Source organism: Natator depressus, chromosome 3, assembly GCF_965152275.1.
Source record: "Natator depressus isolate rNatDep1 chromosome 3, rNatDep2.hap1, whole genome shotgun sequence".
Classification (NCBI taxonomy): Eukaryota; Metazoa; Chordata; order Testudines; family Cheloniidae; genus Natator; species Natator depressus.
In genome coordinates, this window is record NC_134236.1 from 27,969,106 (window position 1) to 27,994,505 (window position 25,400).

General features: G+C 40.7%; 1 protein-coding gene and 1 long non-coding RNA gene across 2 annotated transcripts in view; both read right to left on the minus strand.

Moving 5' to 3' along the window:
• The window catches only part of DDX1 (DEAD-box helicase 1), a 413,174-nt gene that overhangs the window by 172,806 nt on the left and 214,968 nt on the right, over positions 1 to 25,400 (minus strand). The window lies entirely within an intron of this gene.
• Positions 21,272 to 25,400, minus strand: part of LOC141984527 (uncharacterized) — a 105,012-nt gene continuing 100,883 nt past the window's right edge. The window contains exon 3 of the long non-coding RNA XR_012638752.1: positions 21,272 to 21,517. This is a non-coding gene — a long non-coding RNA (uncharacterized LOC141984527). The remainder of the gene's footprint in view (positions 21,518 to 25,400) is intronic.

Consider the following 25,400-nt stretch of genomic DNA (forward strand, 5'->3'; position numbering starts at 1 on the left):
TCTAGTTTTAGGCATCTAAGTCCCAGTTTTAGGCTCTCCTGCAATTCACAGAACCCCTGCTGAATCCGGAAGGTACCTACACGCACTTGGTGCCTACATTTTTCCAGTAAATGTAGCACTTAGGCTTCTGGGGGCATGCGCACTGCAGCTTCATTCGAGGCACATGAATATCTATCTCCCACCTAACCTCCAGAGCGATTCACAAACTGGGGCAGATAGGTGTTCAGCTTCCAATTTCGTGTGCAGGGCTCAATCCACGAGTATGCTCAGAGCATCAGGATCAGGCCCTGCGCATGAGTTCACCCAGAACAACTATTGGGAGGGAGGAGGAAACCACTGTTGGAAGACAAGCTACTGAGCTAGATGGAGATTTGATCTGACCCAGTATGGCTGTGTCTTCTGTTCTCCCTTCTAACTTTTTGTCCAGTGATTAGGGTACTTACCTGTCATGTGGGAGATTCCCTGGTTCAAGTTCCCCCTCCACCTCCTGAGGAGACAGGATGTGAACAGAGATCTGCCACCTCGTAGGTGAATGCCCTAACCTCCTAACTCCCAAGAGTAATCACAGCTGAGAATCTCCAGCAGAGGTAGGTGCCTCCCTGCAGCCTGGATTTAGGCGCTTAGTTCTGTGAGGGGGAGGGGCTTAACACACACAACTTCTTGTTGGCATCTCTCATTGGCTAATTTAGTTGGCTCCCAACCTAGCATGCTGGCTTTTGTGAATTGCAAACCAGGAGCCTATCTCTCCCCATGCGTTTTATAGGGAGCCTCAGTGCCTAACTCACTCAGGCTTTGTGGATCTCAATGTGTTCCTGTGATTTTCTAGGTGCTTAAGTTCCTTTATGAATCAGGCAACACTCATGTCTTTTGTGCATCACCCCTGCACACATCTGAGCGTTAGACAATGAAAGAACAATACCAATAATTAATTAAAAAATAAATGTCTCTCTCAAAGATACCTGCAGCACTTTGAAAGTGGAGTTTTATCAGTTGTATTTTGTATGTCTGAATTGCATTATCTGTGTTTGATTTAGGGCCAAGTCCTGTCCTGTGTTGTGCACACATGCCTCAGCAAGGCAGGAGACCTCTTTAGCGCTAGCAGGTCTGGCTTTTACTGCAGTCACTGACACAGGCGCCGGCTTCCTCCTTGCTTCAGGGATGCTCAACCACTGCTCTAGCCCAGGCCTCACCCCCACTCCACCCTACCCCTTCCCCCAAGCCCACATCCCCACCCCACCTCTTCCCACCCCCATTTGGGCCCAGGCCCTGCCCCGCTCCACCCCCTTCTCCCAAGCCCCGACCCCTGCCCTGACTCTTCCTGCTCAGTCCCCCCCAACCCCGCAGCGCCTCCCGCCCATTACAGAGCAGCTGTTCCGTGGCAGGCAGGAGGCACTGGGAGGGAAGGGGAGGAGTTGATCAGTGTCAGCGGATGGGAGGACTGGGGGAGGAGCTGGCTTCCAGTTGGTGCTAAGCACCCACTAATTTTGTTCCGTGGCTGCTCCAGCTCTCGAGCACCCATGGAGTCATCACCTACGGCCACTGACGCTCCATGGTTCTGAGTGTCATCTGCCAGTTTGAGATGTGTGGTCAGGATGAGGGCTTGTCTGGATGTTGCCTGATTCCACAACCTTTACTCAGTTTACGTAGCATTGTTTTAAACAGTCTAATAGTATGAGTTGGCTATCTAGCTAGCTATTTAATAAACTGGGATGTGCAACACGCATTGGGGGGGGGGATGAATACCATTATGCATTCCTATCCCGCTCTGCACTGTTAAGAAGGCTCAGAGACCCACTGTGAGCCACTCTACTCCTTTGTGTGGCTTAGACAAGAAGGGCAGGTTTTGCTTTAGACTGTATACTTCTTGGGATAGTGACCATACCTTCTTTTATTCTTGTACAACGCAGAGTATGCTGACAGTGCTTAAACAATAATAAACTGAGCAACACTGGCAATGAAGTAATTGGGAAGGAACAAATATGCCATTTTTACAGAATCCCTTTGGATTACAATTGTGGTGCAAAGCTTGTCACAGGATGTTTGTCATGTAAAATATCTAATATTATTGACCGTCACCCAATGGTGCTAAAAATGATAATCCTACAAATTCAGTTTAACTGAATGTATATGTAGCTTGACCTTGGAATGGTGGTGTTTGTTCGCTATGCTTCCGTTATTTAAGAAACTTTTGCATTCTCCAGTAAGTTGTGTTCATTCCCCAACCTTTCTAGTTTGATTGAAATAGTTCCTTAAGTGCAGAAAGTTTACCTAAAAACTACCTATGAAAACAAACAAACACAAAAATTACAGTGCCCAAAACCTTGTGTTATCTATGGCTCGTTGCTACAGCACTTCCTCATATTGCCACTGTAGTATTTGTTGCTAATTCCATATTTAAAACAAGTCCATATGGACTTTTGGTCAAGAACTGATAACAGACAAGGGAGTACAAGAGTGAGCTGAGGAGTTGCTAGAAGGGCTTGTGGAGCAACTTGGAAACCAGACAGCACTGGAGTGGGACAGGGGAACTTTACAGGGAGTTTCAAGTTGAGCTGAATACAAAACTGTTCAATCTACAGCTAAACTCAAACCCTCTGGAGGACATATACTTTGAAATGCACCTGTAAAGTACTTTTTCTAGATGCTAACAAAATGGGGCCTGATTCTCATTTACACAAAGGCTCCTTTACCCCCCCCTCTTATATGTAAATTTATAGCCATTTTAAGGGGTGATTTTCAGTGCTAGATGACTATAAAGAGATCTCAATGTAAATGTAAATCAGGTCTGGTGATCTTTAAATACAGAGAGACAAAGTATGGAAGTATGATCTCTCTCAAATATTTCATCTTTAGATGAATGGATGTTAATGAAAAACCTATGATAAGTTATGTTTGTTATTATTTTTAAGCAACTTTAATTATTGGCCATTCTCATCTGACTGCCAGTGAAAGCGCCTTTCGTGTATTGTTGCTGTCCTTAGGTTTGAAGGATTTAGCTGGGACCTCAGGACACTTGATCAGAGCTTGTTGATGAAAGCCTGACACTGCTGTCCAAGTCTGCCTCCCCTCTGACTTTACCACCATGGTTGAAACTGTCAAGGAACATTTTGTCTCTAATGAGGTTGCTTAGAGGTTCTTTGTCAGACTTGTTTCTACTGACCCACCCCATATGAGGTAGTGTCTCCCACTTCTGGGTCAGTCTGATGCATTATATACCAGTAAATATATCATGACAGAACAAAATAAACACATGGCTGGAAAGAAGGAAGTTCTGATAACTTTCACATCACGAAAGGAAACCTAGGGTCTTTATAGTCACATCAGGCTTTGGCAGTACTGAATTAGGGGAGAATGAACTGGTAATGTGATCTAGCTACAACAGGAGTCTTTTATTCTAAGTTAAGTCTCGATCCACATTCTCCAGAATTATTTTTATATACATGCTCGTGCATTTTTCATTTTTTATTTATTTATTTGTTGCATTTTATAGTGATCTCAAAGCAAATAGCTAATGAATATATCTACAGCTTTAGCCTTTGCTAAAAGTGGATCTAGGGCTAAATCATTCTAGAAAACCTTATTTTTTTATTTTTCCTCCAGTACTTTTATATTTCTTAAATTATTTTTAAATCTTATTTTTATATGGGCCAGATTGCAAAGCCTGTACCCACACTGAGTTCCATTGAACTCAATGGGACTATTCACATAGTAAAGTACTACCACATGTAAGTAAGAATATCACAATCTGGCCTATAGTGAGTGAATATTTAAGATATATTATGTATTCTGACTTACCCATATGTTCCTATACACTTCATGAACATTTAGAGCGCTAGATGTGACTTGGACTATGCATTCATCAAAGGAGAAAGAAATAGTTGGAACTCCCTTTACACCTTTATGTTGGCTACCCAGATCTTGAGTCCATGTGCATATTTCCCCAATCAGGGAAAGGATGAGCAGAGAGGTGTAGGGCATGGCTGGATCCTTATCTAACAGCTTTCCCAATTGCAGAGTAATTGAGTCTGAGCAATGAATAGGTATAGTAATTTTTTCTTAGTTTAGGCCAGTAATACATTTCCACAAACACTCCAGGAGCAAAGAGGAGGCTGGGAAGAATTGTGACTTTCATAGAATCATAGATTCTAAGTCCAGAAGGGACCACTGTGGTTATCTAGTCTGACCTCCTGCATAACACAGGCCATAGGACTTCCCTGAAATAATTCCTGTTTGAACTAGAGCATATCTTTTAGAAAAACTTCCAATTTTGATTTAAAAATTGCCACTGATGGAGAATACACCATAACCTTTGGTAAATTGTTCCTAAGGTTAATTACCCTCACTGTCAAAAATGTATGTCTTATTTCCGGTCTGAATTTGTCTAGCTTCAACTTCCAACCATTGGACTGGGTTATACCTTTCTCTACAAGACTGAAGAGCCCATTACTAAATATTTATTCCCCATGTAGATATTTAAAGACTGTAATCAAGTCACCTCTTAACCTTCTCTTTGTTAAGCTAAATAGATTGAACTTCCTGAGTCTATCACTATATGACATATTTTCTAATCCTTTAATCATTCTTGTGGCTCTTCTCTGAACCTCCTCCAATTTATCAACATCCTTTTTGAATTGTGGACATCAGACCTGGACACAGTAGAGGTCACATCAGTGCCAAATACAGAAATAATATCACCTTTCTGCTCCTCTTCTAGATTCCCCTGTTTATGCCTCCAAGAATCTCATTAACCATTTTGACCCCTGCATCACACTGGAAGCTCATGTTCAACTGATTATCCACCATGATCCCCAAGTCTTTTTAAGAGTCACTTTTCTCCAGGAGAGAGTCTGCCATTCTGTAAATAAGACCTACATTCTTTGTATACATTTACATTTAGCTATATTAATGACAATTCCCCATTTACAATTACATTTTAAGACATATCAGATAGCCGGTTTTTAATCCATTTTATGCGTGTCATGTTTGTACTAAGTGTTCACACAGTGATGTATGTCTGCCTCCCAGGGCTAAATCTTTTACTCACTAATCCTTGCTTAGGGTTGGCCTAAGTCACAAGCTAGTCGTTAATTAGAAAGATTCGGGGCTAGATTGGGACAATAAGCACAACCTGGATCAAAGGGGTGATGTATACAGAAATTCTTTAGCCATGAACCCCACCAATACACTTACCAGTAGGAGTCATTTCAGTCTTGAGCTTTATACACTCACAACAGTTCTTTTATGAGAAACCTCCACACATTGGATGAAGGGTCACGAGGCAGAAAGTTTGGGAGCTCATTGGCTTGCTGATCCTATATACAAGCGAGCATGGACGAAGATATGTGTATTATTCAATGAAAAAGAGGAGACAAAGTTCTGCAGGTATTTGATCCTTGATCTGTGGAGAGGAGCTTCTCCAGAGGAAGGGAAAGATGATTTTGTGCCTCTGGCACAGGGTTCAATTCCTGGCTCTACCACCACTTTCTTTTGTAATCTTGGGTAAGTCACTTAAGATATCTGCGCCTTATTTCCCAGTGGGATAATAGCACTTCTTTTTTCCCACCCTTTGTCTGCCTTGAGTATTTAGACTGTATCTTCAGGGCAGGGACTGTATCTTATTATGTGCATATACAGCACCTAACACAATGGGTCACAGATCTCAAATGGGGGTTCTTAGTAGCTTCTGTAGTACAAATAATAAAGGCGGTCTAACAGAGCAGGTAGAATTAGAAGCCCTTTGATTAAATGAAGAAAATAAACATGTAGACGGGTTATCAATTATTTTTTCTAACCCTAGGTCAATTAGAATATTCCAAGGGAAGTGGTGGAAGAAACATGATGTGGCTGTTATAAACTGGAAAAAGCACTACAAAGTATACTTTAGAGAACAGTGCTGTATAGACAAGAGGGGTACACTAGATGACCTACTAGGGCTTTTAGCTATTCTGTCATTTGGATATGATCCTTTGATACACATTCCATCCCCAAAAGGAAATCATGCATAGGTGCTCTGTAATGGAGTGCACCGCTGCATTCACACCCTACACACTGTTGTAATAATCTTTGTCCAAAATATGCCACGTAAGGTATCATTTGAAAAGTAATAACTTATTGGTCAATATTATATGGTAAAAAGCATGTAGCAACATTGTGTGTAAAGTTATGAAATCCCCCTTGTATAATGCTAAAGGCACATATTCAAACTCATGTAGTCCCAATTAGGTAAAACTCGTCAAGCAGGTCTTAAACAAAGAGATATGTGTTTACCTCAGTTTGCATATAGACTGCAAACAGAGCTCCAAAACAGGGAGAGAAAGAAGAAAGAAGACAAAGAAAATATGCATCTCAGCAAACAGAAGGGAGAGAAGGAACAGCATGAAACCTCCCCTCATCAGATACTTTGTCTCTTTGCTCTCAGCTAGAAAGAACTTTATGAGGGGAACTGAACTATAAAAGTGAGGGGCAAACACCCCAGTGTATCTCCCTCTAGCCATCTCTCTTGAGCCTCAGACAAAAGAATCCACTTCTTTGACTTTGGGAGGAATCCTGACCTGCAGATTGGTCAGTAATGCTGTCAGGAGCATATGGTAAGAATTTTACCTTGAACCAAGCCTGGTTTGTAAAGTTTTAGTGCAAGGAAATATTTTATCTTTATTTTTCTTGTAACTATTTCTGACTTTAATGCCTTAATACTTGTACTCACTTAAAATCTGTCTCTTTGTAGTTAAATAAACTTTTTTATTCTTCAAAATTATTATTATTACTTTTTATTATTCAAAATTAATCCAGTGTTGTGAACTGTCTGGGTCATTCCATTTAGGGTCACTCCATTTAAGGGACAACAGACCTAAAACATCAGAACTGTCCAGGAGAGGGCTGGACACTGCAGAACACACAAAGTTGCTGAACCAGAACAATGGCCATAGACAGACATTCAAGGTGCATCCTGCATGTTGTTTATGAGGAGCCCAGGTTGGAAGCCACAGCAGCAAAGCATTATGAGGTGCCGCAGGTTGCAAGGCAGGTGGTGACACAGCCCCTCACTAGTCTGGATTGTACCTTGGAATGTCATACGCTCCCACTGGCTTGATGCCTCTGCTGTTTTACATAGACAAGGAGCCAGGCTAGAGCTGGAGCACTCATTTTTGGAGCCTAGATCGAGGTTTTAGAGGTTACCCATGTCTCCAAGCATTAACATCTACATTCTTCAGAAAGTCATGAGATGCTTGTAACAGCAGCATAGTAACCAGTTCATTGGGTTATATAGCAGTGAAACATATGCGTGACCAAGAACTTATAATACTGTGAGAAGGAATGTCATGGAAAATGTGAGCATGATAGTGAAAAATGCTTTGTAAAGTTTAAATTTGTTCACACTGACATAAGAGTTTTCAGCTGAGCTTTAAAAGTTACAACATGGTTTATTTGTTTGATTACTCCAGATCAAACCCCAGGTCTGACGTTTTCCCTCCAATACGTTCATTTTAAAAATACGGCATTTCCATGGAGCTTACTGTGACTGACTTATACTCACTGTAGAGTGAACTCATTACTGTAATTGATATATTAACCAGAGAGAAGAATTTCTTCTCACTTATCAAGGAACGTAAAGCATCCTGGTAAAACACAAAAATCTCTTTAGATTGTTGTTATCCAGCTAGCTGACAGCTTGGTTTTAACTAAGTGCTTCACAGTTAAGTGAACTGGAAGAAATAAATTTAAAGTCACAAATCTATAATAAAATATATGTTTAGTTTTAAAATCTACAGATAAGTGCATTTTAAAACACCATTTGAAAACCAGCTCCTCCTTAATTTAGCTGCCAAACAGTTTCCCTTTGCATCAGATGTACTGCTAACAGCTAAAACTCTGTAAGGAATATACTGTAAGTTGTATACAGGTGGTTTCACAACAAAGCAGCCAAGGTTTTGCCATAGTGATGAATAAACCTCAAAAGGTTTTTGAATTGTATTTTGCTTTGGAAAAGCACTCAGAATTTTAGATAAAAACAAGGAGTCTGGTGGCACCTTAAAGACTAACAAATTTATTTGGGCATAAGCTTTCATGGGTAAAAAACCCACTTCTGAGCTATCTGAATCTTGCATCCTCAAGACTAAGCTGGAAACTTCATGAGACCAGCTTTTCTTGATATTTCAGAATTTGTGTTTCTGGTTGGAGCTAAGAAATGTAAAAGCTTATGAAACAGAATTTCCAAACATTTTTTATCCTCAGCAAAGCTAGTTCTAGCTCCTTTTCAATTACCTTTCCAACTCCTCTCCATCTACCATCACTTCCTCTGCACAGTCCCCTGGCACCTTCCTATGTACATAGATTCAAAGATTCCAAGGCCAGAAGAAACCAATGTGATCATTTAGTCTGACCTCCTATATAACATAGACCATAGAACTTCCCCATAAAAATTCCTAGAGCATATCTTTGAGAAAAACATCCAATTTTGATTGAAAAATTGTTAGTGATGGAGACTCCAGCATGATCCTTGGTTGTGCCCATGGTTAATTACATTAATGGCTAATGATTTAAAAGAAAAAGGGTTGAGGGAAAGATGAGATGACCCAGACTCCAGAGATTGTGGGTCTGGAGTAAAATAGGACTGAGTAGGGTTCTAGGTATGATAGACATCTACATGAAAACCTTTTGTTGTTTAAAAATTCTTTTGTTCTATGTTGTGCTATGCTCTTACTATTAAGATTAAACAATACTTTATTTTAAGATGGCTGCTTTGGGTTACTATATTCTCCACTGGTTATAGACTCCCAAAGTGTTCTGGGTTACAGCATCCTATGTATTGCTTGTGTTTACCTATGAGATCTCACTGAGTTGGGTATCTCCCCTGAGCTTTACTAGACTCATCTTCCCCAAGGCCCAATTGATATCCCAGTTTTTCACTTTGAAATCTATTTATCCTACACCTATATTATTTTGACTATACATGAGAGTGTCCTCCAGCTCTTATACAATAGGAAAGCTCTTGTAAAAATCATTGGTGGTTCCTTTTTTTGTGTGGATCTTGATGAAGGGCTTTGAGCTGAGCTTTTGTGACCACATAGGCAAAGATCCTTATGAAAGTCATATTTAGCTGTTTATCTGATTTTGGGCATCTTTCTTAGTTAATCAAGAAAACCTCAGTTTAATGGGTACCTGTTAATCCCTTATTCAATTCATCTGGGTTTACTGGGAAAGTATAGTATCCTAAGTAAGTGGGAGCACTACACAAATCCATGGATTTAATTATTTTGTCTCACTACCTGTATCTGTAAGTTGAAGAATGGTTCAATTTTCTTTCACCTGACACAGCATATGATATGGTTTGGCACAAAGGCTTTTTGATGAAATTGTCTAGAACTACACCAAGATGATTAGTATGTGCAATGGGTGTTTTTGAGAAATCACCATTTCCATGTGCATATTGGTGATAGAACAAGTGTTTGAATGCACTAGAAGAATGGCCTCCCACAAGGATCAGAATTACCTCCAATGTTATTCAACCTATATTTGAATTACCTACCATATACTGAGTCTCACAAGTTTGTTTATGCAGACAACATATGCCTCGGCACTCAGTCACACTCTTTGACATACTTGAGAGTGTTCTGAATGTACATATGGTGGCTTTGGCCAATTCTTGTCATCAGTGGTGCCTGATACCAAGTGGAAGTAAGACTGTGTCGAGTGTCTTCTACTTACATCATGTACAAGTGGGCAGAGAGCTGACTATAGTTCTCAATGATCAGTGAATAAAGCATGATTCACACTTGGTCTATCTAAGCATCACATTGGATAGAATTCTCACATATTGTGACCATCTTACAAAGACAGCAATTAAGGTCAAAAGCGCAAAAATCTGCTTGAAAAACTGTACGGAACTACATGGGGCACCAATAAGAACATAAAAACATAAGAACATAAGATGTCCATACTCAATCAGACCAAAAGTCCACCTAGCCCAGTATCCTGCCTTCTGACAGTGGCCAATGCCAGGTGCCCCAGAGGGAATAAGCAGAACAGGTAATCATCAAGTGATCCATCCCCTGTTGTCCATTCCCAGCTTCTGGCAAACAGAGGCTAGGGACACCATCCCTGCCTATCCTGGCTAATAGCCATTGATGGACCTATCCTCCATGAATTTATCTAGTTCTTTTTTTAACCCTTTTATAGTCTTGACCTTCACAACAGCCTCTGGCAAGAAGTTCCACAGGTTGACTGTGTGTTGTGTGAAAAAATATTTCCTTTTGTTTGTTTTAAACCTGCTCCCTATTCATTTCATTTTGTGGCCCCTAGTTCTTGTGTTATGAGAAGGAGTAAATAACACTTCCTTATTTACTTTTTCCACACCAGTCATGATTTTATAGACCTCCATCATATCCCCCCTTAGTCGTCTCTTTTCCAAGCTGAAAAAGTCCCAGTCTTACTAATCGCTCCTCATACAGCAGCCGTTCCATACCCCTAATAATTTTTGTTGCCCTTTTCTGAACCTTTTCCAAGTCCAATATATGTTTTTTGAGATGAGGCAACCACATGTGCACACAGTATTCAAGATGTGGGCGTACCATGAATTTATATAGAGGCAATACAATATTTCTGTCTTATTATCTATCCCTTTATTAATGATTCCCAACATTCCATTTGCTTTTTTGACTGCCGCTGCACACTGAGTGGATGTTTTCAGAGAACTATCCACAATGACTCCAAAATCTCTTTCTTGAGTGGTAACAGCTAATTTAGACCCTATCATTTTATATGTATAATTGGGATTATATTTTCCAATGTGCATTACTTTCCATTTATCAACATTGAATTTAATCTGCCATTTTGTTGCCCAGTCACCCAGTTTTGAAACATCCTTTTGTAGCTCTTCGCAGTCTGCTTGGGACTTAACTATCTTGAGTAGTTTTGTATCATCTGCAAATTTTGCCACCTCACTGTTTACTCCTTTTTCCAGATCATTTATGAATATATTGAATAGGACTGGGCCCAGTACAGATCCCGGGGGTTCAGCACTATTTACCTCTCTCCATTCTGAAAACTGACCGTTTATTCCTACACTTTGTTCCCTATCTTTTAACCAGTTAGCAATCCATGAGAGAACCTTCCCTCTTATCCCATGACTGCTTACTTCACTTAAAATCCTTAAGTGTGGGATCTTGTCAAAGGCTTTCTGAAAATCTAAATACACTATATCCACTGGATCCCCCTTGTCCACATGCTTGTTGACCCCCTCAAAGAATTCTAATAGATTGGTGAGGTATGATTTTCCTTTACAAAAAACATGTTGACTATTCCCCAACAAATTATGTTCATCTATGTGTCTGACAATTTTTACTATAGTTTCAACCAGTTTTCCCGATACTGAAGTCAGGCTTACTGGCCTGTAATTGACGGGGTCACCTCTGGAGCCCTTTTAAAAAATGTATGTCACATTAGCTATCCTCCAGTCATTTGGTACAGAAGCTGATTTAAATGATAGGTTAAAGATGACAGTCAGTAGTCCTGAAATTTCACATTTGAGTTCCTTCAGAACTCTTGGGTGAATACCATCTGGTCCTGGTGACTTATTACTGTTTAATTTATCAATTTGTTCCAAAACCTCCTCTAATGACATCTGGGACAATTCCTCAGATTTGTCACCTAAAAAGAATGGCTCAGGTTTAGGAATCTCCTTCATCCTCAGCCATGAAGACCGATGCAAAGAATTCATTTAGTTTCTCTGCAATGGCTTTATTGTCTTTGAGTGCTCCTTTAGCATCTCGATCGTCCAGTGGCCCTACTGGTTGTTTAGCAGGCTTCCTGCTTCTGATGTACTTAAAAAAATTGCTATTACTTTTTGAGTCTTTGGCTAGCTGTTCTTCAAATTCTTTTTTGGTCTTCCTAAATATATTTTTACCCTTCATTTGCTTGAGTTTACTCCTTTCTATTTTCCTCACTAGGATTTAACTTCCACTTTTTAAAGGATGCCTTATTTTTGTTTGTTTGTTTGTTTTTGCCTCACACTGCTTCTTTTACTTTGTTGTTTAGTCACAGTGGCTCTTTTTTGTTTCTCCTATGATGTTTTTTTAATTTGGGGGATACATTTAAGTTGAACCTCTATTATGGTGTCTTTAAAAAGTTTCCGTGCAGTTTGCAAGGATTTTACTTCTGGTGCTATACCTTTTAATTTCTCATAGACTCATAGATATTAAGGTCAGAAGGGACCATTATGATCATCCAGTCTGACCTCCTGCACAATGCAGGCCACAGAATCTCACCCACCCACTCCTGCAATAAACTTCTCACCTATGTCTGAGCTATTGAAGTCCTCAAATCATGGTTTAAAGACTTCAAGGTGCAGAGAATCCTCCAGAAAGTGACCCATACCCTATGCTACAGAGGAAGGCGAAAACCCCCTAAGGCCTCTTCCAATCTGCCCTGGAGGAAAATTCCTCCCCGACCTCAAATATGGCAATCAGCTGAACCCTGAGCATGTGGGCAAGATTCACCAGCCAGATATCCAGGAAAGAATTCTCTGTAGTAACTCAGATCCCACCCCATCTAACATCCCATCACAGGCCATTGGGCCTATTTACGATGAATAGTTAAAGATCAATTAATTACCATTAGTTCTTAATTAATTAGTTCTGTTTAACTAACCTCTTCATTTTTATGTAGTTCCCCTTTCTGAAATTAAATGCTTCAGTGTTGGTCTACTATGGTGTTTTCCCGCCACAGGGATGTTACATTTAATTATATTATGGTCACTATTACCGAGCAGGTCCAGCTATATTCACCTCTTGGACCTGATCCTGTGCTCCACTTAGGATTAAATCAAGAATTGCTTCTCCTCTTGTGGGTTCCAGGACTAGCTTCTCCAAGAAGCAGTCATTTAAGATGTCAAGAAACTTTATCTCTGCATCCCTTCCTGAGGTGATATGTACCCAGTCAATACGACGACAGTTGAAATCCCCCATTATTATTGAGTTTTTTTTATTTTAATAGTGTCTCTAACCTCCCTGAGCATTTCACAGGCACTATCACCATCCTGGTCAGGTGGTCTGTAATATATCCCTACTGCTATATTCTTATTATTCAAGCATGGAATTACTATCCATAGAGATTCTATGGTACAGTTTGGTTCATTTAAGATTTTTACTTCATTTGATTCTATGCTTTCTTTCACATATAGTGCCACTCCCCTACCAGCATGACCTGTTCTGTCCTTCTGATATATTTTGTACCTTACTGTGTCCCATTGATTATTCTGATTCCACCAAGTTTCCATGATGCCTATTATAGCAATATCCTCATTTAATATGAGGCACTCTAGTTCGCACATCTTATTATTTAGACTTCTAGCATTGGTATATAAGCACTTTAAAAACTTGTCTCTTTTTAGCTGTCTGCCATTACATGATGTAATTGAATGGAACTTTTTTTCTTTTGACTGTTTCTCATCATATCCTACCTGTATTTTATCATCTTCCATCCTCTCCTCCTTATTAGGACACAGGGAATCTCCATTTATAGATCCTTCCCTAAGAGATGTCCGAACCATGTGCTCCTCCACACCCATAGGCGCCGACTTCCCCTCTTTCCCATGGGTGCTCGACTCCCCCTCTGCCATAAGAGCATAAGAACTTAAGAATGACCATACTGGGTCAGACCAAAGGTTCCATCCAACCCAGTATCCTGTCTGCTGACAGTGGCCAATGCCAGGTGCCCCGGAGGGAATGAACCTAACAGCTAATGATCAAGTGATCTCTCTCCTGCCATCCATCTCCACCCTCTGACAAACAGAGGCTAGGGACACCATTCCTTACCCATCTTGGCTAATAGCCATTAATGGACTTAACCTCCTTGAATTTATCTAGTTCTTTTTTAAACCCTGTTATAGTCCTAGCCTTCACAAGCTCTTCAGGCAAGGAGTTCCACAGGTTGACTGTGCGCTGTGTGAGAAAGAACTTCCTTTTATTTGTTTCAAACCTGCTGCCCATTAATTTCATTTGGTGGCCCCTAGTTCTTATATTATGGCAACAAGTAAATAACTTTTCCATATTCACTTTCTCCACACCACTCATGATTTTATATACCTTTATCATATCCCCCCTTAGTCTCCTCTTTTCCAAGCTGAAAAGTCCTAGTCTCTTTAATCTCTCCTCATATGGGACCCCATTCCAAACCCTGCCCCCCCATTCCACACGCCCATTCCAACCTCTTCCCCAGAGTCCCCACCCCAGTTCTGCCCCCTCTGTGCCTGTATTCCAACTCCTTCAACAAATCCCCGCCCTGGCCCCACCTCTTCCCCACCTCGTCCCCTGAGCGCACCACATTCCCGCTCCTCCCCACCCTCCTGGAGTGTGCTAATGATGCCAAACAACTGTTTGGTGGCAGCTAGGCAGGAAGCGCTGGGAGATGGGCAGAGGAGCGGGGATGCGGTGCAAACAGGGGAAGAGCAGGAGGAGGAGATGGTGGGGTGGGGGCTGAGGGGAGGTTGGCTGCCGGTGGGTGCAGAGTACCCACTAATTTTTCCCCCGGGTGCTCCAGCTCCGGAGCACCCACAGAGTTGGCACCTATGTCTGTCGGCTTTCCCCCAGCCCTTAGTTTAAAAACTGCTCTACGGCCTTTTTAATTTTAAATGCCAGCAATCTGGTTCCATTTTGGTTTAGGTGGAGCCCATCCTTCCTGTATATGCTCACCCTTTCCCAAAAGTTTTCCAGTCCCTAATGAATTTAAACCCCTTCTCCCTACACCATCATCTCATCCACGCATTGAGACCCTGCAGTTCTGCCTGGCTAACTGGCCCTGTGCGTGAAACTGGAAGCATTTCAGAGAGTGCTATCATGGAGGTCCTGGACTTCAATCTCTTACCTAGCAGCCTAAATTTGGCCTCCAGGATCTCTCTCCTATCCTTCCCTATGTCACTGGTACCTACATGTACCACAACCACCGGCTTCTCCCCAGCACTACACATAAGCCTATCTAGATGTCTTGAGAAATCCGCAACCTTCGCACCAGGCAGGCAAGTCACCATGTGGTTCTCCTGGTCATCTCAAACCAGCTATCTATGTTTCCAATGATCAAATCGCCCATTACTAATACCTGTCTCTTCCTAATAACTGGAGTTCCCACCCCCGGAGAGGTACCCTCAGTGCAAGAGGATACCACAACAACATGGAAGGGTTCCAAATATGGGATTGTTTCCCTCTGCTCCAGTTGGATGTTCTCCTTCCCTGAGGCTTTCATCCTCCTCAACAGCCAAGAGGCTGTCAGACCAGGAGTGGAACCGTTCTACTGTGTCCCTGAAAGTCTCATCTATGTATTTCTCTGTCTCCCTTATCTTCTCCAACTCAGCCACCCTGGTCTCCAAAGCCTGTACATGCTCTCTGAGAACCAGGAGCTCCTTGCACTGAATGCACACATATGCCACCTAATGCCCAAACATTATGCACTTAATCCTTGGCACTCTGTTATTCAGCACCGGAGTAGTGCACTCCAGTATGGGCTCATTCATCTTATACAAAGATGATTGATGTACAACTTAATTTCACCATGTGTATTATTTCAGGCACATTTAAATCTACTCCTCTACCATGGTTACCAGTTCTCTGCAATATTGCTCCACCCAGTGTTTGCAGAGAGGAAAGTGTAGCAAAGCATGTGATGAAATTGTGTGATATGCCACATCTACCATTAATTAAAGACTTGTTTAATCTACCAGTTGGTCACCTGCCCTCAGAGTGCCCATTGTGGATAGAGGATGCATGGCAAGCTTCATGGTCCTCAGAGAAAGTGAGAAATAATTATCTTGTCTTGGACCTCACACAGTGCCAACCTGGGTTTCGTTTACCACAAAGTCAGTGGAGACTGCTGAACTGGTTTTGTACCAGACATGGAATTTGTGCAGCAGCAGAATTTCAGTGGCATTTTAGAGACAATCCACTATGTCAGTGACTCTCAATCTTTCCAGACAATGGTATCCCTTTCAGGAGTCTGATTTGTCTTCCGTATAAGTTTCACTTCATTTAAAAACTACTTGCTTACAAAATCAGATGTAAAAATACAAAAGTGTCACAGCGCACTATTACTGAAAATTGCTTGCTTTCTAATTTTTACCATATAATTATAAAATAAATCAATTGGAATATAAACATTGTACTTATATTTCAGTGTATAGCATATAGAGCAGTATAAACAAGTCACTGTATGAAATTTTAGTTTGTACTGACTTGGCTGGTGCTTATTATGTAGCCTGTTGTAAAACTAGGCAAATATCTAGATGAGTTCATGTACCCCCTGGAATACTTCTGTGTACCTCTAGGGGTACACGTACCCCTAGTTGAGAACCACTGCACTCTGTCAATGTGGGCAGCCAGAAACCATGACATATATTGTTGAGAACTGCAAAATGACACAGCTTCCTGGAGATCTTTGTGCCTTGAACATCATTGATAAGAACGCTATGGCTTGACCAGATTGCATACACCAAATAAATAAACTACATGTATCACTTTGACTCTAGGCAAGATTTCCTGGAACGAAGGTCAGTGAGTCAGCTGTTCAGACTGGAGTAGGAACAATGAGTCAGCGGTTGGCTCAGAGTACTGTGCTGACCAAAAGGACTCATAGACCAGATTTCTCTTTTTGCTGCCAAGTCAGAAGCATTTGGACACAGGGAGAGACTGCTGTTGTTATTCCAACTCTGCATAGACAATTGAGGAGTTTCAGTGATACACTACATTTTAGGAAACACACAGTAGACAGGAAACTGTCCCTGAAGATGATCAGAAGGATGTGTAAATGTGAGTGTGCTGAATTAAATGAGGGTGGGTGTTATGCAAAGAGCCCTAAGCTGTGACAAAGAAATTAGAAATCATATTTTATCCCATTGGTACATGTGCTTGGGCAGCAGGAAAAGACTCTGTAGAAAGATAATACACTGATACTTTAACTACCCATGGGCCAGATCCCATATGACCAAATTTGTTTCTTTTAACTAGACTCTAGCCACTAGAGCATGTTTTTAAGGCACATCCCACAGGAAGATGTGGTAAGGAGCTGTACTGCTATAGGGAGAACACAAGGAGGCATGTGCCTCAGGGAGGCTTCCATGGTATGTGTCCTGTAGTTCTCTGGTATACAGGAGTATGCACGCTTTCATTCCTCTTTATAGGGTGCAGCTTATTTCCCCTGACTCTCTTATTGTTTGCTTGATAATCTGTTTGGTTGCATGCAGCGTTTCTGTACCCATATCATTCCCAGGATATTAGAGATAAAATGTGGGGGAGTAATATCTTTTATTGGACCAACTTCTGTTGGTGAGAGAAACAAGCTCTGGGTCTGGGAAAGGAACTTATGCTAAACTATCTGTTCAATCTTATATTCAGCTGTGACACTCTTTTTTTCCTACTTTTTTTTGATAGATCTGCAAGAAAGCAGTCATCCTGTTCTCTAATGTGATTTAGTGGTATGTAGCAGACACTAATACACCATCCTGTGCTTTATCTGTTATGACATTTATCCATAAACATTCAAGATCATTTTCTTAAGAGTTATCAGTGACTGGGAAATAGGTAATGCCATTTTGACATTGAGTGCCACTCTCCCTCCCCTTTTGCCCACTCGATCTTCCTGAATAGGTTATAACCATTGATTTTTAACATTCCAATCATGTGAATCACCCCACCAGCTTTCAGTCATATCACCTAGATCAAATTTATTCTCATAAATGAGCAATTCAAATTCTCCTTGTTTGTTACCCAGGCTCCTAACATTGGTGTATAGGCAGTTTAATAATTTCTTCTCTTCGTGTCTTTGCTTGCTTGATTAATTTTGTTCTCAACATTTCCATTTTGTGCTGAGTGCTCAGATCTTCCCCTTTTTTTTAACCCTGTCTTTTGGTGTTAGTTTAATGCTTCCCTGACTACTCTAACTAGCCCGTCTCTGAAGAGCTTGCTTCCCCTTCTACTGAGGTGAAGGCCATTCAAACTATACAGCCCCCTATCACTACAGAAAGTGGACCAACGTTGCACAAAACCAAAACCATACACCACTTACCTAGCCAGCGGTTTACTTCTAGAAACTTCTGCCTTCTGTCTTCATTCATGGGAAAGGAAGGTTCTCAGAGAAGATCACTTGGACATTCTTCTTCTTCAATATGCTTTCAAGTTCCCTGAAATCATCTACTGTCTGCTAGATATCTTACAACACAGTGTCATTAGTGCCAATATGAACCATCACGAAAGGATCTGTTACTTGCTCTCTTGGGTCAGATTAGAAATGCTTGATCTCTTGTGACAAAGTCAGCCCTGATAGATATAAGAGAGAGGTGGAGGGCAGATATAGCAGCCCTAGAATGGTGAAGGCCCTGTTCCCTATGAGCTGAAAAAGGTTTACCTCAGGTTAATTAGAGACACCTATGGCCACTTAAGGGCTACCAATGACCTTTAAAACCCCCTTTTCTGGTGAGAGAGAGGAGACATGGGTGATAAGCTGCAGCAGGGCTAGTGACAGTAGGGGAAAAGGCTTCTCCTAAATGGAAGTCTGTTCTCCTTCCTACAGGGGAAGCAACCTCACTAATGGACTGTTTGGGGAAAAGGCTGATACCAGAGGCCAGCATAATAAGGCTACACCTCAGACAGGGGGTCAGGAAAGGTATTCCCCTCTTTATGTTATGAACTTAGTACCCTTGGGCCTACCCTGAGGCCCACCTTGTAAATATGGAAGAATAAAAACATGAGTCAGACTGATTTACCCCAGGCTCCCACCAGCAGAGGAGGAAACTCTGTGCCTGGCGAAGCAATGGAGGCTCCATGCCACATACTCATCATATGAAACCTTTTTCCATTCTCCCTACAGATGTGACTCTGGAAGTGCAGAGGGGTGAAAAGGCATCAAGGGTAAAATCCTGGCTCAATTGATGTAAATGGCAAAATTCCCATTGGCTTCAACGGAACCAGGATTTCACCCAAAATATTTCTGACATCCAAAAGGGCTTGGATCATATGCATTTCAAGAGACAAGCAGAAACCAAGGTGCGTGCCCATTTTACCATCTATACTTACACTAAGCCTTTTGAAAAAAAAGAAAGTAATTTTACCTTCTAGGAGTTTATGATAGAGACCTTTATAAAAGCCTTTGCATTTGCACAAGTTTTTGGACCAGTCCAGAGTGCAAAGAGGACAGTGGCAATGAGAACAACCTCAGTAGCAGCTGCCCAGAAACTAGTGGTGTGCATAGAACTGGGCTGGAATTGTTGTGATGTAGCCTTTGATTTTTAGATTCAGAGGCTACGTTCCAAAGTTCGTACCCCTGTGTACATGGTACTGATGCTAAGCTGTAGATAGCTGCAGAACATATTTCATGCTAGTTACTTCATTGAGAAAGGATTGGGTTGCCTGGGTGAGAGAGATGCACAGCACAATTAAGAACAACAACGTTTTTTTTTAACTCATCTGCTTTTATGTCCCTGTGATTCTCAGAGCATTCTAGCCCATGGAAGCTTATGCCCAAATAAATTTATTGGTCTCTAAGGTGCCACAAGGACTCCTCAGTTTTTTTGCTGATAAGACTAACACGGCTACCACTGAAACCAGAGCATTTTCTGACCTCCTACAATAACAATAATCTGTAATGCATGGATGAATCAATATTTGGGCAGTACAGTCAATGCATGTTGACTGGTGGTGGGAAATTTAGCAGATCATAGTTCAGTGGGTGTAGAAAAGTAGTTATAATGCTGGAAAATAATAAGGATTCCAGTTATAAATACAGTATTTGCATGGCTTGTATATAACTTTTCCTCTACTGTATTAATAATCCTTACACTCAGAATGAAATATCAGAAAGTGATTGTCTGATTTATGTATTCTGTTTTCTGCAGAATTGAATAGCACCTAGACTTTTTTGGAAATGAATGTTTTGATTTGTTGACTACTTAAGTTCTCTCAGGTTTCTTGTTTCAATCTGCAAAACAAATGTATGCCCCAATAGCCGATCCACATATGGAAATCTATATATATCTCCCATATGTTTATCCATATATATAAACACAGTCATTAATTTCACAAAATGTACAGATTGGTCTAAATAGATTCATCAACATTAATAAAATGCTATTGTTTTTGCTTTTAAAATATGCAGTTCATTTTATAAAGTAAAAATCAAGTTGAACCCCTAACTGCAGAACTCAGGGACCATCTTGAGCATCCAGATTTGAAATGGGGCCCGCCAAATACGTTTCAGGTTGCAATATAGCTAAGAAATATATTTTCCTTAAGACAACAGATTAGAAAAATCTGAATGATTAATAAAATAATGATAGTACTCACCCAGCATCCTAGAAGAGCACTGTTGGCATGGCCATATAAACAGATCCTTCTGTGGAATTTAGGTGTCTGAGTCACTTATGCACTTCTGAAAATTTTACTCTTCATCACAGTCCTCTACTCTAGGCACTAATACTTAATACATAGACATTCTCTTTATAGCCCTGCTGCGCAGTCTTCGCAGAAAAAAATATACTCACCACTTGTGTTCAAGAATCATATGGTTTATTTTAAGTTCCCAGAAATGATAAGTCAAATAACTGTTTCTACAACTTTTGAGCAAGAAGCATTTATTTTAAACCAGACACAAAATGACCGCTATAAACATGCAGCAAACAACCTTGCTCAAAAACCCTCTCCTGTGTTTTTCTTCTAGTGATCGAAAAATGAACTGAAGAACAAGTTTTAAAGTGGGAAGGAGTATGTATTAGTGCCTAGAATAGAGGACTGAGATGAAGAGTAAAATTTTCAGAAGGGCATAAGTGATTCAGACACCTAAATTCCATTGAAGGTCAATGTGATTTAGACCCTTAAGTCATTTAGGGTCTTTTGGAAATTTTTAAATAACAAATTGGTGATTCTTTTTCTCTGCCATATAGGGTTTGAGCCTGTTGGGGTCACATTCCTCTACCACAGACTCATTCTCATTGAAAGTCACCCCCATGCAAAGAACCAACATAAGGTCAATGTACCACTTATACCCCCTCTAAGTCCTAGTGACTTTAGTGGGACGGAAGCACTGCATAAGCGTTGTGCTAGGCCTCTGCGTGGGGGTTCATTTTATTCTCTGTAGCCTTCATCATCTCATGTAAGTTCCAAGTTGTTCAGTTTCCCCATCTGTAAAATGGGGGAAATAATGCCAAGTCACCTATGTAAAGGTGCTCCGCTTATCTTATGTCAATGAAGGGTTTGTGTGAGCAACAAATGCAGGTAAGATACTTCGCTTATCTGTAGCTGTCTTATTGTTTCCTGAAGATCATGAAGTCAGAAAAAAGCCTTGACCACTCAGAGAATGAGTGGCCTTTCAAAGCCTTCTGAAGTTAACAGGATCTTTTGTCTTTCAGCAAACAAATTTCTTCTGGTTATCATTCCTATTGCAAGAAAAGCTGTATGAAGCTCCCTTTCTTGCTCTGGTCAGGCTCGGGTATTCTGTTTAGGCAGGCAGTGGTTTAGTTTCCAGGTCTTCATCAGTAGCAGTCAAACTGCAAAAGAAAATGGGTCAGGAAATAGCATATCCTCATAGACGCATAGATTTTGAGGCCAGAAGGGACCATCATGATCATCTGGTCTGACCTTCTGCACATTGCAGGACACAGAATCTTGCCCACTCACTCCTGTAATAAACCCCTAACCTCTGGCTGAATTACTGAAGTCCTCAGAGCATGATTTAAAGACTTCAAGTTACAGAGAATCCACCATTTACACTAGTTTAAACTTGCAAGTCACCCATGCGCCATGTGCAGAGGAAGGCAAAAAACCCCAGGGTCTCTGCCAAACTGATCCAGGGCAAAATTCCTTCCTGACCCCAAATATGGCAATCAGTTTGACCCTGAGCATATGGGCAAGACCCACCAGACAGACACTTGGGAAAGAATTCTGTGTGGTAATTCAGAGCCTTCCCCATATAGTGTTCCATCGCAAGTCATTGGAGATATTTGCTGGTAGCAGTTGCAGATCAGCTGATGCATCTGAAGAAGTGGGTTTTCACCCATGAAAGCTTATGCTCCAATACATCTGTTAGTCTATAAGGTGCCACAGGACTCTTTGCCGCTTTTACAGATCCAGACTAACACAGCTACCCCTCTGATACAGATCAGCTACATGTTATTGTAGGCAGTCCCTTCATACCATCTCCTCCATAAACTTGTCAAGTTCAGTCATGAAACCAGTTAGGTTTTTTTTCCCCCACTACTCGCCTTGGGAGGCTGTTTCAGAACTTCACTCCTGTGATGGTTAAAAACCTTCATCCAATTTCTACCCTAAACTTATTGATGGCCAGTTTATATCCATTTGTTCTTGTGTCAACATTGGCACTTAACTTGCTCCTGCTCCTGAATGCTATGCTATCATGAATTCTCTCCCATTTTGGGTTTATTGCACAAATCCTTTGAGACCATGGCTTTAGATATGATCAACATTTAGTCATAACAATACTTAGAGAGAGCTTCTTGCCTCTCAAGGGCAGAAAAAAGCAAATATTGTCAAAATATTTTCCTGGGGTGGTAATAACTGGGCTCCCTTAGACATATTTATCACTCAGCTCTGCAAAATTTGAACTCTGGGGTACATTTTTCCTTACACCTAGATTTTTTTTTCATTGATGCCTCTGCATTATTTCTGAAGGTTTGTATTTTTAATTTCAAGTGCCTGATTGAATCTCATTCCTAACACCTAGTACAGTCATGCTAGGTCTCCTTTCGTCTTCTCCGGAATAATTTTTGGAGTGGGAATGCATGTATTTGTTTTTCCTGATGTGTTGATTTATGTGTTACTTTGTTCTTTATCTGTTTGCACCTCGTCAGTAAAATAACATCATGCTATCGTTTCCAGGGTTCACAGGACCCTGTCAACACTTACCAGTCAAAGGTCAGCCAACCTAAGAACTCATGGTTAAACAGGAGAAAGAAACACACACATTATTAATCCCAAGATGTAAAATGAAGAAAAGTTTTACTGGTATATCTAATAAAATAGCATTCACATATAGCATTTCATTATCACTATAGTATTCTGGCAATGCTGACTGTAGCATTGGATGACAATTTTTTGGAGTGGAGAATGCAGTTATTTGTTTTCTAGATGGCCACTGATTTATGTGTTGCTTTGTTCTTTATCTGTTTATAGGTATCCAGGAGAGCCATCCCATATATCTACACATTGCTATCTTTCTTTCATCTTCTAAGTTGTCTTTGACCAGTTCATCTTTCCTTGACATTATCTCTCTGCCCGGTAAGCCTTTCAGTTTATATTTATTACAGTCATTTACAGGTTCACAGGACTCTGGCAACACTTAGTAGTCAAGGGGCAACAATCCTTCCTTAGCTGCAATCAAATAAATAAATCCACCTGTTATCCCCTAGTGACTACACCAGTTTCTGTATAACTGTATAGCTAACATAGTGGATGAAATCCTGGCCCCCGGGAGTCAGAAAGAGTTTTGCCATATGAGTTCAATGAAGCCAGAATTTCACCCAATATGTCTGTGGTATGTTAATAAAATATTTTAGCAATGAAGGGCCCAATCTCATCAAAGTCATTGGCAAAATTCCCCAGTTCAGGATCCAGCCCCAAGTTACTGCAACAATATGCCTCGCAAGTGGAATTAATGTAGTCATTGTATTGTATTGTTTAATTACATATAGTAGTGTGAGATAGTTGAGAGGACTGAGCATCTCATAGAACTGACCCCATGTTACATGGTATATTGTGGGCCCAATACTACAAAGAAATACACAAGTCTGGAACCTTTTGCTCCCATGGAGTCTCATTGACTTCAGTAAGACATAAGGCTGAGGGTATGCATGTCCTTTTGCAGAATCAGAGCCTTAATTAGTAGAGTAGAATATTCACTAGACATCTGCTATTCATGGCTCATGAAATGACATCTCAAAATGTAATTTATATTCTTTGTTAAAACAGAAATTATAAAAAAAAATTGCTGAAAGAGTTCCACCTTTTATTTTAAATTATATATAATATAGAGAGATTTATAGCATGATAAGATTTTTTTCTGAAGCTATTTAACTTAATGTATTTATTTAAATCAAATACCAGCACTTGATTTATCTAGTATTCTGATTACCAAGGATTTCAAAACAAATACTTCCATCTTTCTATGGCCAAGTCAAAATTTAGTAGTGTGTATCTAGTCTCATAGATGTTTTCAGCGTAACTGCTACTGCTCATGCATACTTAGGGGCATGAGCAGGAATTTAAATTTGATGGCTTTTGAAGGGGCACGTTCTGTGCCCCGCCACAGCCCAAGGGCCAGAGGAGCTGTCAGCTCCAGCTGTAGCCCTAGGGCCAGAGGAACTCACTCTCTCCACTGCGGCCCTGGGGCTCGAGGAGTTCTGTACCCCTGCTGATTAATGGAGGGCCCGTGCTTGCCCCCTTTATGCACATCCTTGCTTAACATATTCCTTGGAGTAGCCCAAAATATCTTCCAACCAGATGTCATTTATCCAAAAAGTTATTTCAAATATAAAATAAATGTCTTAATATTAACTTTAGATAAATTTTTTAAATTATTTTGGCATGTTTTAAGGATTATTTATGAAATGCTAAATTATCAGATACAGCATTATCCAGTGGTTAGAGCAGAGGACTGAGAATCAGGAATCCAGGGTTCTGTTCCTAGGTTGGTCTCTTCTTCCTGGGTTAGCAATTATTTCTGAGAGCTCATAGGGGATGGGTGAGGGACCAGAGGACTGGAGAAGGGCAAACATAGTACCTATTTTTAAAAAGGGAAACAAAGAGGGCCGATGGAGTTATAAGGCAGTCATCCTAACTTAGATATCTGGAAAGATACCAGAACAAGGTATTAAACAATCAGTTTGCAAGCACCTTGAGGTTAGTGGGTTATAAGGAATAGCCAACATGGATTTGTCAAGAACAAATCATGCCAAACCAATCTAATTTCCTTCTTTGAAAGAGTTACGAGCCTAGTGGATAGGGGGGAATAGATGTGATATATCTTGATTTTAATGAGGCTTTTGATATTTCTGCCACATGACAGTCTCATAAGCAAATTAAGGAAATGTGATCTACATTAAATTACTATAAGGTGGGTGCACAGCTGGTTGAAAGACCATACTCAAAGTGTAATGGTTTGCTGTCAGACTGGGAGGGTGTATCTAGTGGGGTCCCAGAGAGGTCTGTCCTGGGCCTGGTACTATTCAATATTTTCATTAATGACTTGGATAATTGAGTGGAGAGTGTGCTTATGAAATTTGTGGATGACATCATGCTGGGGGGAGGGGGTTTGCAAGCACTTTGGAGGACAGGGTTAGAATTCAAAACAACCTTGACAAATTGGATAATTGGTCTGAAATCAACAAGATGAAATTCAATAAACACAAGTGCAAA